This window comes from Apodemus sylvaticus, chromosome 11 (assembly GCF_947179515.1).
Source record: "Apodemus sylvaticus chromosome 11, mApoSyl1.1, whole genome shotgun sequence".
In the NCBI taxonomy this organism is placed as follows: Eukaryota; Metazoa; Chordata; class Mammalia; order Rodentia; family Muridae; genus Apodemus; species Apodemus sylvaticus.
Window position 1 is genome coordinate 65,226,402 of NC_067482.1, and position 20,611 is coordinate 65,247,012.

Here is a 20,611-nt window from a genome sequence, read left to right on the forward strand (position 1 = left end):
GACGTGTATCAGGAAGAGGACTGTCCCCAGACTAAATTCTCCACGGGAGACTTCATCTATTTAGACTTTTCTTCCCTTTCCCTAAGTTGTGTTACACACATTGTATCTGTATATGGACTTCATGCCTCTGTCACCTGATCTCTCTTATTTCGTGTTTGCCAACAATCCTGTCTTGTTTTGAGGTTTGTTTGTTTTGTTTACTTGCCATTAGTTTTATCTCGATTTAATTCATAATTCAAAGAACTTAGACTCGGGATGAAGGGAAAGTTTTTTTCTTCCCTGCACGTCAGCATCCATTGGGAGCAGAATAGAACATTTTAAAGCCACTTGGATATCGTTTTCTTCTTTCTAGGTAGTACCTTCCACTATCACGTTTAAAATGTAATCGTTAGCGTTCATCGCACAGATTTTTACATAAATCCATATGAGTAAATTCCTGAATGAGTATTGCACTGTGATTTCATATTTAGCCATCCACTTTATAAATGCACATAAAAGCAACTGACCTTTTTTAATCCCTCCTGGTTTTTTGAGCTTTATCCATATATGTTAATGCTAACAAATTTTACTGACTTCTTGTATGTGCCAGACACCATCCAAAGCTCTTTACTTCATTTAATTCTTTATTTCTATCTCCTTTTAAGATGAATAAAATGAGACACAGACAGGGTGCCATTGGATTTCATCCTAGGAATGTACCATAATTATTCTCCTGCTTCATGCCTAGCTCCTGAAAATTTATAGAGAACAACTAATCTCTGGTCAAAGTGATGACTATGGTTGTGATAAGTGTTTGTAATTTGAAATCACCAAGTCTAATTTGAGAAAGTTTGGATTAATCATGGGACAAAAACAAACTAAGCATGTGTGCATTCTGATAGACACAGAGATAGAAAGAGCACCTAGAAAACTAATATTGTTTAAGCAAATATACATAATTTCTAGCTATATAATCATTATACATTATTAAGATAACTTAATCCTTTTTTGTTATCTTGCTAAGACTGGATCTCTAGGTGTTATTTTGCACTAGTGTCATTTCAGCTGCTTATTACATTCCTGTGGCTTTGTTGTACTGTAGGTACTCTGGGAATCCCTAGAGGACCTAGGGAGATGATGTTTCATGGGGAAAGTACTTGCTGGACAAGCATGAGGATCTGAGTTCACATGCGTGATATTTCACATACAAATATCAGGTGTTGCACCTGTCTGTAGCCCTAGCCCTTGAGGGTGCTGAGAGCCAGACAGTGGATCTTGGGTTCGTTGGTCAGCCAAAATAGCAAGCTTTAGGGTGGCTGAGAGCCTGTCTCAAACAGTAAGGTCTAAAGTCATCAGTGAAAACACTCGCTGTCAGTCTCTGACCTAAACATGCATGTACCATACATACAAGATTACTAAAACTTTAAATAATTGATAATAAAATGAGAATCAATATGTGTGTCATTTTTTAGTGTAAACAGACAAACTAAAACTTAGAACATATTAATATTTTGTAACAATCTGTGACCTTTCATTGTCTCTACATTTTAGGTGCTTGCTCCCATTATTGTTTTGTTGATTTAAAAAATTGTCTCATGAGTATTTTATCTGGTTATTTCAGTATCAATGAAATATAAGGAATTTGACCACCAGAGGTCAGTATGACTATGTTTTGATTAGAGTTGTGGATTTTAGTAATGAATGTTGTATGGATTTGGTATGCTTTAGACATCATAATCTTAGAACTTTTCCAGTATGCTATATTAAATTCAAATATCATAGTCTCATTGTAAAGCTTACATAATTTTTTGACTCTTCCTTTTATTCTGTGAGAAAGAATGAATACATATAGGAATAAATTTGTGTCTTTGATAACTTTAGAAAATAACAAAAACTAAATGTATAACATACAGTTATTCTAATTTTAGGTCAGTAATTCTTGAAAACAACTATGAAAATGTTTAGAATAAATGTGCTTAATTTGTTTTGATATGGATATATATATACATGAAATATAAAAGAAAATAGCAATATAATTTGTGTATGTAGAGTTTGTATGTCTTATAATACACCTCTTGTTGATTTTTTAAGGGGTTGAGTAAGCCTTTTGAAGAGTACTTTGAGTAATCTAACAGATGCAATCTGAGATGATAGACTACAACAAAGTATTCTTTTCGAAATGAAGTAACTGATCTAAACTAGGTTTAAGAACAGTTTTATGTTTGTTGCTTAAAGGTAAAGTTGGAAGCATTTTGCCTTGTTTTGCTGTAGAAGCAAATATTCCCTTTCTTCCTCTGTTCACAGAAAGTTGGTGTCTTCATAATATTCATTCATTCTATGTGAGAGCATGGAATATATAACCTATGTCTTTTGAGATACTTGTTACTCATTGGCTCCCATGACCTTTGTAAACTTGGGTGTTCAGTTTTCGTACTGTGAAATTGTTATCTTTATTTAAAGCATTGACTAAAGTTTCCAGTAATATGTCAGACTGTCAAACATCAAGATTTTGGTCAGCCTTATTTGTGGGGTCCTGCCGCAAACAGTCAAGTACCTTGGGAAGGCAGTGACGGTGACAGCAGCAGGGTCCAAACACTGATGGCTTCTGCCAGTTAACTCTTGCTGATAGCAGCAGAGGAATTAAGAAAACGTAGTTACTTGGGCTCTTTAGTCTTTGACTCAGGCCACTTGCTAACAAGGCAAGAGACTTGGAGTTCCTTAACTCTTCAGGACCCTTGAGAACATAGGCACAGGGGAAATGTTCCTGAACAGAACACCAATAGCTTATGCGCTAAGATCAAGAATAGACAAATGAGACCTCATAAAATTACAAAGTTTCTGTAAGGCAAAGGACACTGTCAAAAGGACAAAACGGCAACCAACAAATTGGGAAAAGATCTTCACCAACCCCACATCTGATAGAGGGCTAATATCCAATATATACAAAGAACTCAAGAAGTTAGACCCCAGGGAACCAAATAACCCTATTAAAAAATGGGGTACAGATCTAAACAAAGAATTTTCACCTGAAGAAATTCAGATGGCCAAGAAGCACCTTAAGAAATGCTCAACATCATTAGTCATTAGGGAAATGCAAATCAAAACAACCCTGAGATTTCACCTCACACCAGTCAGAATGGCTAAGGTTAAAAACTCAGGAGACAGCAGGTGTTGGTGAGAATGTGGAGAAAGAGGAACACTCCTCCACTGCTGGTTGGGTTGTAAGATGGTACAACGACTCTGGAAATCAGTCCAGCGGTTCCTCAGACAACTGGACATAACACTTCCAAAGGACCTGGGCATATAACCAAAGAATTCCCTGGCATGCAATAAAGACACATGCTCCATTATGTTCATAGCAGCCATATTTATAATAGCCAGAATCTGGGAAAAACCCAGATGTCCCTCAATGGAAGAATGGATACAGAAAACGTAGTATATTTACACAATGGAATACTACTCAGCAATTGAAAACAATGAATTCACGAAATTTTTAGGCAAATGGTTGGATCTGGAAAATATCATCATAAGTGAGGTAACCCAGTCACAAAAGAATACACATGGAATGCAATCTCTGATAAGTGGATATTAATTAGCCCAGAAGCTCTGAATACCCAAGGCACAATTAGCATAACAAATGACTCCCATGAAGAAGTAAGGAGAGGGCCCTGATCCTGGAAAGGCTTGATCTAGCATTGGAGGGGAATATAAGGACAGAGAAAAAGGAGAGAGGTGATTGGTGAATGGGTGGAGAGAAGAAGGTTTATGGGACATATGGGGAAGGGGGGAACTGGGAAAGGGGAAATCATTTGGAATGTAAACAAAGAATATAGAAAATAAATAAATAAATAAATAAAAATAAAAAGGACAGCGACAGTGTTCTTATATATAAAAATAAATATCTTTTTTAAAAAAGAAAAGAAAATGTCTCATTCCATCAGGATTCAATTTGAAAGAACATTTGTTTCTGGATTTTCATCCTAGGCTGTACAAAATGAAAGTCTTAAGCTTTTACTTATTCATATGTTGTCAGAGGCATGGGTATTGGTATAATAATTTACCACTCTCACATTCTCCCTATGTGAGCTTCTGATTAAATGCATTCACTACATTTAGGATAAAGTGGAATTATACCATATTTAAAGAACATATATAATATAGAGAATATGGTTCTCACAAGACTAAAATAACAGGGTTTTCTAACTAGGTAACATCAATAATGTATTTCAAGATGTTTTATCTTTATTAATGGCAGTCAATAGTCTTTTGTTGAAGCAGTTCAGATAATCTCGGATTGTAGAAGTCCATAATCATGGCTTAACCTCATCTGTTAATTGAAAAGGGAAAGTCATAACCTGGGAGAATACAGATGGTAGTACGTGGAACAGCAGGTCATTCTTCCTGGAAGAGAGAGATCGTGCACAGATGGCTCATGTAAGCATCATGGGCTTTATTGTGAAATCCAGCACCTTATATACTGTATGCAGAGGGAGAAATGGAATAGAGTCAGTAGGAAGCTAATCAAGCAATATTACTTAAAGAGAATAGAGGATATTGCAAGTCTATCACAGACCAAACCTTGGGATTGATATCTCTGGGGGAAGGGGGGTCGGAGAGTCACGTTCCCTGGAACTAAAACCTTAACTCCTTAGAGGCTCTAGCACCAGCAGCAGACCAGACCCTGCCAAGTCTGCCCCTGGGCAAGGACACAGAACTAATATTCCTTTTGTTCTTTGATTAGGGATTCTGAGAGCCTTAAATCAGCCTTGATACCAACAGGTAGGTCTTGTCCAGGGGACTTTCCTATTGTCCATATATCATGTACATACCTAAAAATATAGTTTAATAATTGTATGTAATTGGCTGGGCCTTTGCATCGGTTACAATCATGAGACCCTCACGTGGTTATAATTGGTTACAATCCTCTCATGAGAGTAAGACCAAGAAGAGAAACAGGACAAGGAGACTTCAATGACATACCACTAACTGCCCACCATCTCTTATGAGCTGAGAATGTGTCAATGAGATAAGGAAGAGAAATGTTTGATTTACGAGATGATGATGATGATGATGATGATGATGATGATGATGATGATGATGATATAAAAATAAAGTAAGAATAACAACATATCAGGAAAACTGTACTGGGATTGTATGTTGACTCAAACTGAAACATGTTATATGAGAAAACTTAGATGATTGCAATGTGACATGAGAATCCTGGGATTGCTTAGGATTAGGCCATATTTAACCAGTAGTCTTCCGATAGATCAGAATCTTTCTTAGCCTAACAAGATTAAAGCAGTTTCTAGTAAGCCAACCAAAGTGATCCACGCAGGATGCAGACGTTAGTAAAATAAGGAGCAGGTAGGGTTTGGTATTTCTGTTTTAGGGGTGGAGAGTCAGGCTTAGATTACCAGCAAGGCATATGCCAAATATTACATTCCCATCTATGCTGTGCAATGGGACTTGGCAATCTAACACCAGTTGTTTTACAGTGTGTTAATTGGACAGTAGTCCAGTGAAAACTACTTCCCTTTGTGAATGCTTCACAAAGGGTACAGGGTATAAATCTTCTACCAATGAGATGCTATAGATGGACTTTTACAATTGTACCTCTGATAAGCTAACATTTTTTTATTCGATATATTTTTATTTACATTTCAAATGATTTCCCCTCTTCTGGTCCCCCACTCCCCAAAAGTCACATAAGCCCCCTTCCCTCCCCCTGTTCTCCCACCCACCCCTTCCCACTTCCCCGTTCTGGTTTTGCTGAATACTGCTTCACTGAGTCTTTCCAGAACAAGGGGCCACTCCTCCTTTCTTCTTGTACCTCATTTGATGTGTGGATTATGTTTTTGGTATTCCAGTTTTCCAGGCTAATATCCACTTATTAGTGAGTGCATACCATGATTGATCTTTTGAGAGTGGATTACCTCACTTAGTATGATGTTCTCCAGCTCCATCCATTTGCCTAAGAATTTCATGAATTCATTGTTTCTAATGGCTGAATAGTACTCCATTGTGTATATATATATATATATATATATATATATATATATATATATATATATATATACACCACATTTTTTGCATCCATTCTTCTGTTGAGGGTTACCTGGGTTCTTTCCAGCTTTGTTTAACTCTGTACCCCATTTTTAATAGGGTTATTTGGTTTTCTGGGGTCTAACTTCTTGAGTTCTTTGTATATATTGGATATTAGCCCTCTATCTGATGTAGGGTTGGTGAAGATCTTTTCCCAATTTGTTGGTTGCCAATTTGTCCTTTTGATGGTGTCCTTTGCTTTACAGAAACTTTGTAATTTTATGAGTTCCCATTTGCCAATTCTTGATGTTAGAGCGCATGCTATTGGTGTTCTGTTCAGGAACTTTCCCCCTGTACCGATGTACTCGAGGGTCTTCCTCAGTTTCTTTTCTGCCGCGGTGGCCCAGTGATGTCTGTAAAAATGATATTTTACAGACAGAGGCGGAAAAGAAATGCCTCCTGGGAAGAACGGAACTCTCTGGAAGCTGTGGAAGCTGATAATCTCACCTGGCAATTTACTGTACTCTCTTACTTTCTAGCTATTTAAAATGAGCCCTTAGTTCCCAAGTAGCAGTTTGCCTTGACTTCCTCCTTTTCTCTCTTCACCAGGATTCCTAAGGCCTAGCTGATAATCTGGTCTTTGAAGTCAACTCACTGACCTACCAAACCCCCTTTTCAGAATTACAATGCCTTGCCTCATAGTTGTTTACATAATTATTACCTTCCAACCACATGTAGGTTTTTATGGCTGTGCGTATGTATATGAGGATGGCTCGGGCACTCTGGTACTGAAAGCATTAATTTAGTTAGGAAGTTTTTTGTTTTACAAGGTAAAAGGCTAAATGTTAGATAAGGATTTCTCACAAGAACTTGTTAAGACCCAGGTGGTATAAGAAACTTCAAACTCTTTGAAGGTTTACTGTAAACTATGAGTGACTCTGTATTCTAATCAGGAAGTTTGATGGCATCTGTAAATTGATCCTCTGTATCTGTTTCTTGAGAAACTTTGTTCCTGATGTTGCATTTCCTTGTACCAAATGGCTATGATAATTGTGCCTGCCCCATTTTTTTTTGAAATGGTAATACCAACTCTTCCTGTATAAAAATCCTGGCCTTATGGCTCCAAAATACATTCAGTTCAAACCGCCTCTGTGTGTGCGTGGTTTGTTCTGTCATCTCAGCCGGACCTGTGCCTTCCTAGACCAGAAGACCCTAGATATCCCTAAGCAGACGAACGGTCTGTAACAGCTGGCACCTGAACAGGGACCTTGGACAGGTAATCTTTCTCTTTCTTTCTTTTTTCTCAAGGTAACAGGCTGGCTCTTGCCAGGGAGCTACAGTCCCGCCAGTAAAGACTAACTGGTTAAGACAAGGAGTCAAGTTTTGTAGTAACATGGGGCAATCTGAGTCAAAGCAGGAACAAATGTTTCTTTCAGTATTTAAGCATATGATGGCCGGTAGAGGTTTAAAAGTTTCAGAAAATACAACCAGAGAGTTCTTTGACTTTCTAAAGAAAGCAAGCCCTTGGTTCCCGGAGGAAGGTTCTTTATCTCTATCAGACTGGAAAAAAAGTAGGCAAAGATATAAAAAAGTATGTTCAGAAGCATGGTGAAGGGGAGCTCCCCCCTTATGCTTATCCATTGTGGCTACAGATGAGGGAACTCTTGTCAGATACCACAGATTTAGAGGGACTTGTTCATGAGACTTCTTCATCTATAGATGAGAAGGAAGTTAAGCCTCTGAACAAGCCTGCACGCTCTTATGGCACAGGCTTTGCTAAGGTGCCACTAAAAGCTAATAATGAAGATTCTGATGATGAAAGTATTGGTCTAGATCGGGACCTAGATGATGAGGAAGCTGTAGTCAGGAAAGGGAGAAGAGGACGGCACCCTTTGGCCCCAAGGGGCTTTCAGGGAGCAGTAGAAGAAGCTAGGAGGAAGGGAGATTTAACTTTCTCCTTTCCAGTGGTAGAGGGTATAGATGGTGGAGAGCCAGCATGAGAACCTCTCCCTTTAAAGATGCTGAAGGAGCTACAGTCAGCTGTTAAGACATCAGGTCCTTCGCCCCATATACTATCCAGATTTTAGATGCGGTGGCCAGCCATTGGCTCACTCCCTATGATTGACATCAGACAGCTAAAGCTACACTAGAACCTGGGGATTATGTCTTGTGGAGAATAGAATATGAGGATAGATCCAAGCAGACACTTACTCAATTGTCTAGGAGAAGGCGTCCCAAGCCAAACATAGATATGCTGCTAGGCACAGGGACATATACTTCTCCACAGAGTCAGGTGAACATACCTAGAGATGTATTGGAAGCAGTTACTACTAACGCTGTACAGGCTTGGAGGAAGTTGCCACCTCCTGGAACCAAAGGAACAACCCTCTCTGGAATAAAACAGGGTAATGAGGAAACTTACCAAAATTTTGTCTCTCGACTTGAAGAGACAGTTTTTAAGATGTTGCCCCCATCTGAGGGGACAGACATTCTGCTCAGGCAGTTGGCATGGGAGAATGTTAACATTTTGTGCCAAGACCTTATAAGGCCTATCAGAAAGACAGGAACAGTGCAGGACTATGTAAAGGCCTACATAGATGCCTCACCAGCAGTGGTTCAAGGGATAGCCTATGCTACAGCTATGAAGGGACAGAAATTCAGCGCCTTTGTTAAACATACTTATGGTAAAGGAGGAAAGGGAACCTCCCAGCCCGCATATTATAAATGTGGGGAATCAGGACATATGCAAAGGCAATGTCCAACAGATAGTAAAAGGGACTCCAAAAGAAAGAGTGCTCCTCCAGGAGTTTGTTCTCGTTGCCAGAAAGACAAGCATTAGAAAGATAAATGTAAATCCAAGTTCCACAAGGATAGAACGCCCCTTACAGGGGAAAAGAAAGAGGAAAATTCTAAAAACATAAAAAAAAAAAAAGGTAAATGGGTTTAATTGCATAGCAAACATGCTTCCTTTTCTATGTATCATCGTCTGTCCTTGGTACACCATGTCTACATGTATGTTTTTGTCCTATTCGTGTATTTGTGTGAATGACTGTTTGTTTGTTTCATGTTTTAAAAAAAAATGGTAAAAACTTCATCTATTGGCGGTCTATCTGTTAATCTAGCCGCAATTTACACAGTGGAGGCTAATTTAAAGTGTCCCACATCTAGCAAGGAGTCAAATATAGTTAGAGAAAAAGCTGCTTTTAAAAAAGAGCTAACAGCCTCAGGTCTAGGACAAATGGGTTAATGGTTGTTTCTCCAAAAGAAAAATCTCTACAATTGTGGTTTTTGATTCAAAATGCTTTTTATTCTATCAAAATTACAGCTAAAAAAATTTTTTTTGTTTGGTTTAAGTTTATGAGATTCATGTAATCATTTTATTCATGTTTATAATTGGTCTTAAAGGTATAAGTATATTTTACATGTCTTGACTATATATAGAGTGTTAGCCTATAAGTTATTAGACATGATTTAAAAGGTATAATGTTGGTAACAAAAAGTCAGTTTAGAACTGATAGCTCAAAGTTATAGCCATCTTAATCATGTGACATGATACAACCCAAGAAATACAGACCTCTAAGATGGTTTTAAATTGACATGATGCTTTGTGTAAATCTTAACCTAAAAATTAGACTTATAAAAAATAAAATATAAAATAAAGTCTTTTCAATTAATTATATTGTCATACATTTAAACATAAAAACTGACAGACAAATCTTAAGGTATAAAAATAATATGTTTGCCATTAATTTTAAAGAAAATAGATTGTTTAAAGTTTGGTTTTGCTTCCAAACTTATAGCTATGCTCTAATATTATAAAAAAATATTAAGAGTTACAATAAAAAATTGCCAATGTGCCATTGGCTACAGTTTACAGTCTGGTTGAAGGCCTATGATCCTTAACCTATTTTTATAATTAAGATAAATTTAAGAATTATAAAAGTTAAAAAAGCTATGGCCAATATGGGCCCTAGCTCCACCCCGAGGGGTGCAATTTTTTTCTGTGAGGCATTTTTCTGTGAGGCCTCAATGGCATCTAACAGCCAATTTTAAACTAGTAAAGATCAAGAAAATCCAACTATTTAATTAAGACAAAACATGAGTTTCTGGCCAAGAGACTATTTTGGCAGACTCATACAAACAATTCAAATATAGCCTTCTAACAATCTCTTAATTCGGCCAAGATTCGTGCGGGGGCGGAGTTAAGCCAAGCCAAGCAGCAAGCCTGGCTAGAAAAAAGGTGGTTTAATTTTCTTAAAGAGACAGTAACAAAGACTCCCTCCCGCCGCCAGACGGCCAAGTCAATCCAAACTCAAGTTGTTTAACAGTACAGCTTAAAACAAACAATAAACTTCATATAAGGCTAATAATAGCCAACACCAGAGAAAGGGGCCAACACCAGAGAAAGGGGCCAACACTGTAACGCCCTCCGAGAGAAGATATGCATATGTACTGACTCCAAAGGTCTGAATCCTAGACCGACCTGTACAATCTGAGCTGACAGAAGACTGCATGGGCTTTCGCTGGCTCCGAAGAGACTACCTACGAGGATACAGCTAAATAAATTTGATGAAAAAGGCTATAGAGTTGGTGGCTGCTCAAAAGCAGCTACATACTCTTGAGTTTGTTTTCCTTACATTATATGATTAATTTCTATACATATAGACTTACAAATTATGTTAATTTGACATGTATAGTTCCTATGAGCTGTCTTCCCACTGCTTATAAAACTTTTCTTTCTGATGATCCAGATGAGATGCCTCCAGTGAAAGAGCCCCCATACCATAGAAAGTTTATGTGAGAGATTAAAATAAAGATTTTAAGAGCTGTTTATAATAATAAAACTTTAATAAAGATATCAAAAGCTATTCCTTTAGAATCATGGATTAGAGAATATAAGACAAGAGATAGAAAACATAAAGGTTCGGCTTTCTACCAAGTGCCACGCCAACTTTCGGTACGTATGCATAACACCATTAACATATGATAAGCACCATAATTAAAATCTTACTAAAAATCATCTGTTGAGAGTTTAGGAAGAAATAATAATATTACTCATGACATGGCTCAATTAAAAACCCAAATTTCAGCCATGAACAAGACACATGATAGATTCACTGATTTAGAGGGCCTAGCTCAATCTATTTCTTCCAGTCTACGGTCTTTGAATCCCGTAAGTTGGTTACATTAGATTGTTATTGTCGCTGTGGCTACAAGAATAATTATTCTTCTGATTCTTCCACTCATTTTCAGATTAATCTTTTCCTCCATCTCTACTGCCAAAAGAGATATATATGTGCTTCAATTATTAAACAAAAAAGGGAGAGATGCCGCGGTGGCCCAGTGATGTCTGTAAAAATGATATTTTACAGACAGAGGCGGAAAAGAAATGCCTCCAGGGAAGAACGGAACTCTCTGGAAGCTGTGGAAGCTGATAATCTCACCTGACAATTTACTGTACTCTCTTACTTTCTGGCTATTTAAAATGAGCCCTTAGTTCCCAAGTAGCAGTTTGCCCTGACTTCCTCCTTTTCTCTCTTCACCAGGATTCCTAAGGCCTGGCTGATAATCTGGTCTCTGAAGTCAACTCACTGACCTGCCAAACCCCCTTTTCAGAATTACAATGCCTTGCCTTGCCTCATAGTTGCTTACATAATTATTACCTTCCAACCACATGTAGGTTTTTATGGCTGTGCGTATGTATATGAGGATGGCTCGGACACTCTGGTACTAAAAACATTAATTTAGTTAAGAAGTTTTTTGTTTTACAAGGTAAAAGGCTAAATGTTAGATAAAAATTTCTCACAAGAACTTGTTAAGACCCAGATGGTATAAGAAACTTCAAACTCTTTAAAGGTTTACTGTAAACTATGAGTGACTCTGTATTCTAATCAGAAAGTTTGATGACATCTGTAAATTGATCCTCTGTATCTGTTTCTTGAGAAACTTTGTTCCTGATGTTACATTTCCTTATACCAAATGGCTATGATAATTGTGCCTGCCCCATTGGCTACATCTTTTGAAATGGTAATACCAACTCTTCCTGTATAAAAATCCTTGCCTTATGGCTCCAAAATACATTCAGTTCAAACTGCCTCTGTGTGTGCGTGGTTTGTTCTGTCATCTCAGCCGGATCTGTGCCTTCCTAGACCAGAGGACCCTAGATATCCCTAAGCAGACGAATGGTCTGTAACACTTTTCTATTAGCTTCAGAGTGTATGGCTTTATGTGGAGGTCCTTGATCCATTTGGAGTTGAGCTTAGTACAAGGAGACAAGGGTGGCTCAATTCGCATTCTTTTGCATGCTGATCTCCAAATGAACCAGCACCATTTGTTGAAAAGACTATCTTTTTTCCATTGGATGTTTTCAGCCCCTTTGTCGAGGATCAAGTGGCCATAGGTGTGTGGGTTCATTTCTGGATCTTCAATCCTGTTCCATTGATCTGCCTGCCTGTCACTGTACCAATATCATGCAGTTTTTAACACTATTGCTCTGTAGTATTGCTTGAGGTCAGGGATACTGATTCCCCCAGAATTTCTTTTGTTGTTGAGAATAGTTTTAGCTATCCTAGGTTTTTTGTTATTCCAGATGAATTTGAGAATTGCTCTTTCTAACTCTATGAAGAATTGAGTTGGGATATTGATGGGTATTGCGTTGAATTTGTATATTGCTTTTGGCAAAATGGCCATTTTAACTATATTAATCCTGCCGATCCATGAGCATGGGAGGTTTTTCCATTTTTTGAGGTCTTCTTCCATTTCCTTCTTCAGAGTCTTGAAGTTCTTGACATACAGATCTTTCACATGTTTGGTAAGAGTCACCCCAAGGTACTTTATACTGTTTGTGGCTATTGTGAAGGGTGTCATTTCCCTAATTTCTTTCTTAGCCTGCTTATCCTCTGATTATAGGAATGTAGGGAGCTGCTTGCTACCGTGCCCTTAAAATGGCGCAGGTTTCCACTTTCCGCCCTCATAAACAACTCCTTATTTGGGTGGAGCCTGTTGAGTCTTGCGCCTTCCGCGTGGATACAGCCTATCAGCAATGCCCACATGGCTGAGCCTGATTGGCTGGCTATTAGTATTTAAGGGCTTGGCTTATTCTCTCCTAGGTCAGAAGAAGCTTGTAGCTTGGAGAAGATCTTCCTCTGTTGCATCATTCCTTGCCGGCGAGGGTGGTCGCAAACCCGGGAACTCTCCTTGTTCGGGGGGGGGGGGGGGTGGGGGGGTGGGGGAAGGGGGGTTCGAAGATCAGAACTTCTCGCGGTCAGGTCAGGGTAGTGCACTGGCAAGTTCCCAAGGTAAGTTGGAACATAAGGGACCGTGAAAAGCGGGTAGCCTGCTCCTCTCTGTAGACAAAGAGGGAGGGAAAAGTTTGCAGAAAGCAAACCGAAAGTAAAAGTAAAGTTCGCGGTCTTGCGGACTGAGGTTTAAGTTCGCGGATTAGCGACCTAGTGAAAATTAAAGGGTTACAATTTATGGACCCTGCTCTGATAGCAGTGTCCTACATTTTTGCCAGCGTTCTTTTTTGGGGAGTCATGTTCTGGTTTTGCTGACCAACGTGCACCCCCGGTGATCGCAAGTAAAAGGACTTAGAGCCTTAATTTTTAAAATGGGGACCTCACAGTCTCATCCAATTTTTCTGGCTCTTCAGGAGCTGCTTTTATCAAAGAATTTAAAGATCAAGAAATCGACCTTAGAGAGATTTCTTTTTTTTTTTTTTTTTTTGCATTTAAGATTCTTTTATTTTTTTTAAGATTTTTTTTCTTTTTTTTTATTATTCGATATAATTTTTTATTTACATTTCAAATGATTTCCCCTTTTCTAGCCCCCCACTCCCCGAAAGTCCCGCAAGCCCCCTTCTTTCCCCCTGTCCTCCCACCCACCCCTTACCACTTCCCCGTTCTGGTTTTGCCGAATACTGCTTCACTGAGTCTTTCCAGAACCAGGGGCCACTCCTCCTTTCTTCTTTTACCTCATTTGATGTGTGGATTATGTTTTGGGTATTCCAGTTTTCTAGGTTAATAACCACTTATTAGTGAGTGCATACCATGATTCACCTTTTGAGTCTGGGTTACCTCACTTAGTATGATATTCTCTAGCTCCATCCATTTGCCTAAGAATTTCATGAATTCATTGTTTCTAATGGCTGAATAGTACTCCATTGTGTAGATATACCACATTTTTTGTATCCACTCTTCCGTTGAGGGATACCTGGGTTCTTTCCAGCATCTGGCAATTATAAATAGGGCTGCTATGAACATAGTGGAACATGTATCCTTATTACATAGTGGGGAATCCTCTGGGTATATGCCCAGGAGTGGCATAGCAGGATCTTTCGGGAGTGATGTGCCCAGTTTTCGGAGGAACCGCCAGACTGATTTCCAGAGTGGTTGTACCAATTTGCAACCCCACCAGCAGTGGAGGAGTGTTCTTCTTTCTCCACACTGAGAGATTTCTTAATGAATGTGATACTGTGGCACCCTGGTTTGCTGTTTATGGCAGCCTAACGGTCGCCTGCTGGGATAGGTTAGGGAAGGATCTGGACTTTGCCTGGGTTCAGGGCACACTCAAAGGAGGAGTAAGACCTATTTGGAAGCTTGCTAGGGGCTGTTTAGTAGATCAAAAATGCTGTAAGGCCATAGAGGATGGACAAACTGCTTTAGAAATCTTACAAGAGGAAAGATCAGAAAAGGCAGAGAGTGTTAAAAAGGGGCATTGGGAAATTTTTACAAGGAAGGACTAGTCCAGTTGTTGGTCAACAAAGACCCGATTGGCAAGGTCTGGGTTTTTCCTAGGGGCCATTGAGGAGGGTATTCCCATCACATGGAAGACAGAGGAACCGGTGTGGGTTCCTCAATGGCCCCTTTCCTCTGAAAAGCTTGCAGCAGCTCATTCCTTAGTAAGTGAACAGCTCTCCCTTGGGCACATTCAAACCTCAGTATCTCCTTGGAACACACCCATTTTCGTTATAAAAAAGAAAACAGGAAAATGGAGGCTGCTCCATGACCTCCGCGCTATTAATCAACAAATGCAAGTGATGGGTCCAGTGCAGCGAGGCCTTCCCTTGTTGTCTGCCTTACCTAGCCATTGGCCAGTCATAGTAATCGATATAAAAGACTGTTTCTTTTCAATCCCCCTCTGCATTAAAGACAGGGAGCGGTTTGCATTTACCATCCCTTCCTGTAATCACGAGGAACCTGATAAGAGGTATGAATGGAAAGTGTTACACCAGGGCATGGTTAATAGCCCCACTGTGTGTCAAGTATTTGTGAGTGCTGTCATTGCTCCTCTAAGAGCAATATTCCAAAGTAAGATGCATCCACTACATGGATGATATCCTTCTGAGTAATAAAGATGAGAAGGTTTTGGATCAGGCTTATGAAGAGCTAATAAGATTATTGAGAAGAAAGCAGTTGTTTGTTGCCCCTGATAAGGTTCAAAAAACCAGTGTAGTCTCTTATTTGGGAGCAAGATTGGATCCTCTTACAGTAGTCCCACAAAAGATTGAAATTAGAAAGGATAATCTCAAGACACTTAATGACTTTCAGAAGTTGTTGGGTGATATAAACTGGATCCGAAGATATTTGAAAATATCTAATTATTAATTGAGGCCATTATTCAATCTTTTGGCCGGTGATTCAGCCCTGGATTCTCCTAGACAACTAACTAAGGAAGCTCGAGTGGCCTTGAGGAAGGTAGAGCAAGGACTACAGCATGCAGTACTATATCGTTGCACAGAGGACTTGGATATCATCCTGTGCATTCTGCCTACCTTTTTGCAGCCTACAGGGCTGTTGTGGCAGACAGGACCCTTATTATGGATTCATCCTAAAGCCTCACCAGCAAAATCCATAGAGCATTACCCCACTGCTGTTGCAAAATTGGCCCTTAATGGAATACAACAGTGCGTGCAGTTTTTTGGGAGATATCCAACCTCCCTGATTATTCCATATACTGCTTTTCAAGTGCAAATATTATGTGGAGCAATTGATGACTGGGCCATATTGCGCTGTAGTTTCCATGGTATTATAGATAATCATTATCCCAAGCATCCTTTGCTTTTCTTTTTTAAAGAACATCCTGTTGTGTTTCCAAAAGTAACTGCACAAAATCCTTTGCCAGATGCTCCCAATATATTTACAGATGGCTCAAAAACTGGATGTGGGGTGTAAATGGTAGAACATCAGAAACCAGTCCTATATCAATTCCAGCCAAATTCTCCACAGGTGGTTGAGTTGCAAATTGTCTTGGAAGTCTTTAAAAAATGCCTTTTCCCCTTCAATTTGCTTTCTGATTCGGCATATGGGGTAAATGCTGTAAAAATTCTAGAGGTGGCCGGGCCTATAAAACAAAGCAGTGCTGTTTGTCAGTTACTGAGAGAGTTACAAAAGATCATTTGGCTGAGAGAGTCAAAAATTTTTATACAACATATTCGAGCTCATACAGGCTTGCCTGGCCCATTAAGTGAAGGAAATGATCTGGTTGATCGTTGCACTAGAATGGAATATGCCTTTTTGAGTTCTGTTTTGGAAAATGCCCGAATTTTTCATAAGCAATTTCATGTTCCTTCAAAGACCTTGCAGCGAAGGTTTGGATTATCCCGAGCAGATGCCAGACAAATTGTGCTCGAATGTCAACAATGTGCTGTTTATAATCATCCCCTAGTTTAGGAATTAATCCAAGAGGTTTGCTACCTTTAAAAATTTGGCAGATGGATGTTACTCATATTTCTGAATTTGGAAATTTAAAATATGTTCATGTTTCTGTGGATACTTGTTCTGGCATCATTCATGCCTTGAGTGGAGAGAAGACACGTAACGTTATTACACATTGCCTTGAAGCATGGGTGGCTTGGGGGCAACCTCAACAGCTTAAGACAGACAATGGCCCTGCCTATACAGCTCAGTCTTTTCAATCCTTTTGCAAGCAAATGAATATAATCTTGAATCATGGTCTACCCTATAATCCTCAGGGCCAAGGCATTGTTGAACGTGCTCATTGTACCCTTAAAGAATGTTTAACAAAACAAAAAGAGGGAATTGGGTATGGTAGAACACCCAAAGAACGACTCTCATTTGCATTATTTACTTTAAATTTTTTGAATCTGGATAATGATGGTTTGGCTGCAGCTGATCGGCACCAATGCCCTAATAATACCTTGAAGGGTTATGTTAAATGGAAGGATGTGCTTACTGAATTATGGTATGGCCCTGATCCAGTGTTGGCATGGGCGAGAGGTTCTGTTTGTGTGTTTCCTCAGACTCAACAAGATCCACTGTGGGTGCCTGAGCGACAATAAAAATGAAGATCCTCCTGCTGTTACTGATTCTCAGCGAGATGTTGATGCTGGTGTAGATGGAGCCAGGATGGGTGATCTTGTTGGTGTTCCTGAGACCCATGCCGATATGCCATGATGCTAAGCTGTTTCCTTGTCTTTTTAGTTCTAACAAGTCTCTTGATATACCTTATTCACCTTTAGATAAAGAGGAGGGAAATGTAAATGAAAAGTATGCCCTTGCCATCCTTTTGATAGTACTTTCAATTGTTTGCCTGTGGTGCATCTGCAGAATGAGGTTTATCCAACAAAGACAGGCTGCAATGATGGTACAGGCATTCACAACCATTGAAGCTGGACAGTCCTCCCAGGCCTGGATGGCAGCCATGAAGGCCTAATAAGATGCTTTCCACGCTCAGGATGCGAGGCTAAGCACTGCACTCAGGGGCACATGATTGGAGAGCCCTGGAGGGGAGCATGTTTGACTACACACGGGTTGGTACCCCAGAACCCGTCTCTGAGCAAAAGGTACCGGACGGGTTTGACGAAATCCACTGGGCTGATGGCTCAGAAGGACGTCGAAACAAGGTCCATGAGTCCACCCAATGGGCAAATGATATATCAGAGGTCAAACCTCTACTCTCGCCTGACTGCGTGTTTAAAAAGAAAAAGGAGGAACTGTAGGGAGCTGCTTGCTACCTCGCCCTTAAAATGGCGCGGGTTTCTGCTTTCCGCCTTCCCGCTGGTGGGCTCCCCGTCATAAACAACTCCTTATTTGGGTGGAGCCTGTTGAGTCTTGCGCCTTCCACGTGGATACAGCCTATCAGCAATGCCCACATGGCTAAGCCTGATTGGCTGGCTATTAGTATTTAAGGGCTTGGCTTATTCTCTCTGGGGTCAGAAGAAGCTTGTACAGGGATCCTGAGTAAACTGCTTGGAGAAAAATCTTCCTGTGTTGCATCATTCCTTGCCGGCAAGGATGGTTGGGACATAGGAAGGCTACTGATTTGCTTGAGTTGATTTTATAACCAGCCACTTTGCTGAAGTTGTTTCTGATAAGCTAACATTTTGATAGAGTGTTTACTATGGTGACATGAATAAGGGGACAATAACTATATAAAGAATCAAAATTCCTTTAATGTTGGCCTCAACCCAATGAATTTCTTGTGGAAATTTAATTAAGTATGTTACATGTTGGACCCTAGATTCCTATGAAGTGAAGATGACTTCATAGTGGCTTAAAAGCTTTGTATGATTCAGAGCCAAATTTCTTTCTTGGGACACAACTTGACTATGTTGATCACATTTACTTAGTATACATGTTTCTTTAAATGTGCTAGGTTGCAAAAATTAGCAAATAAAAATAAAGTGTTTAGGGGAGAAAATTGTTTTTAATTTATAAAAGGAAGGAGTGGGATGGGAATATATACTGTACACACAATACGTTTGAATGTTGTTGGAAATGACCTTGTCTCCCATTGTATTAAGGTGTGTCTCTCTCTGTATTTTCAGTTGTTGATTCTATGGCTCACCACCAGGTTTTCTTTTCTTTTGTTAGATATATTCTTTATTTACATTTCAAATGATTTCCCCTTTCCTAGTTCCCCCCACCCCGAAAATCCCATAAGCCATTTCCCCTCCCCATTCACCCATATCCTGCTTCCCTGTCCTGGTATTCCCCTACACTGCGACATTGAGCCTTTCCAGGACCAAGAGCCTCTCCTCCCTTTAATGTCCAACAAGGCCATCCTCTGCTGCCTATGGGTCTGGAGCCATGAGTAATACCACATGTACTATCTATCACCAGGTTTCCTATTTTGTAAATATTTGTCCTTCCTCACCCACCTAAGGTAGTCTAGAGCTGTGCCAGAGGTTGTCTTACTGCTGATTGGTTGTAATAAAGATCTGATGGCCAATAGGTAGGACAGGAAGGAGAAGGGTGGGACTTCCAGACAGAGAGAGTGATGCAGGAAAACAAAAGTAGATGTGGCAGAATTAAAAGCAGACAAGGAGGGGAACAGACAGGTCCAGAGTGGAACAGAGAGGTATAGAGCTAGCCAGAATGGCAGGCAGGTTATAGGCTAGAATTATGTGGTTAAGCTTGAACACTAGCTGGGAGGCTGCGCCAGCAAAGAGCTATAAGGTACAACATGGTTATGAATGTGACTGCATGACACAGTTGTGCCTGTGGAGCAACATCAACCTAAATAATGCATCTCTGGCTTTCTAGTATATAGGTCATGTTGCTTTTCCTGTATGCTTGTCTGGTTTTTGCCTTTTTTCTATACCATATTTGCCCTCAAAAACAACTCTGGTAAGATTTCTGGGAAACTGCTCTGGCTCTGGCCATTCAAGCAGTCAACCCAGACATATGGGACAAGGCGTTCTGGATGTGGAAGCTGGCTGCCTTAATTGTTCTCAGATGCAGACATGCCCAACCCACCCAGAAAAGACGAACAATAATTTGAATTTGACATTTAACTATTTGCTACAGTGAGACTCAAAGACTACAAACCCTGCTTATAATAATACAACTTATAGTCACTTGAACTCAATATACACTGACAACTAAGAATCACTGGACATCTGAGGAAACTCCAATATGAAAGCTGAACATAAAATTGCCAAAGAATCTATTATATTCACAGAAACATTGGAGAGCATACTATATTTATGAAATAACCAGAGAGAGCTATTGGAAAAATTTAGAATTCTCAATCTTAATGTAAAAAGTTGTACAAAATTCAGAAAGTAGAACATTAAGTCAGGGATATAGTAAAAAAGAAAATTATATCAGAATGAAATACTCCTTGGTGACTTCGAAAATGATACCAGAAAAGACATTATTTTAGGGTTTCTGTTTATGTTGAAGTATCAGGAAAGAGGATTGTGTCATTTACTAAAATTATGCAAGGCCCAAAATAAGTCTTCAGTATTTTTTTTTTTTTGCAAAGGGTGACTTCATCTGTAAATAGAATAGTATTGGATTCAGAAGTCAGACAAATATTAATCAAATCTTTGGCTTTTGAAAATGCTAATTCAGAATTCAAAGAGATGCTTGGGCCTTTCAAGGCAAGATCAGCATCAATAGATGAATGAATTGATCATATAGCAATATTGGAGCTCATGTTTATGATGCTACTTTAATAGGAGAAATAATTTCTAAAAGGCTGAAGAAAAGCAAAAATGTCAGATGTTTTAATTTTTGTAAGCAAGTTCATATAAAAAGAAATTGTACACAAAGCATTCCTAGAAACATTGGTTTTTTCCTAGAGATAATCCAAAAAGAAGGCCCCAGCTTTCTGGAGTATG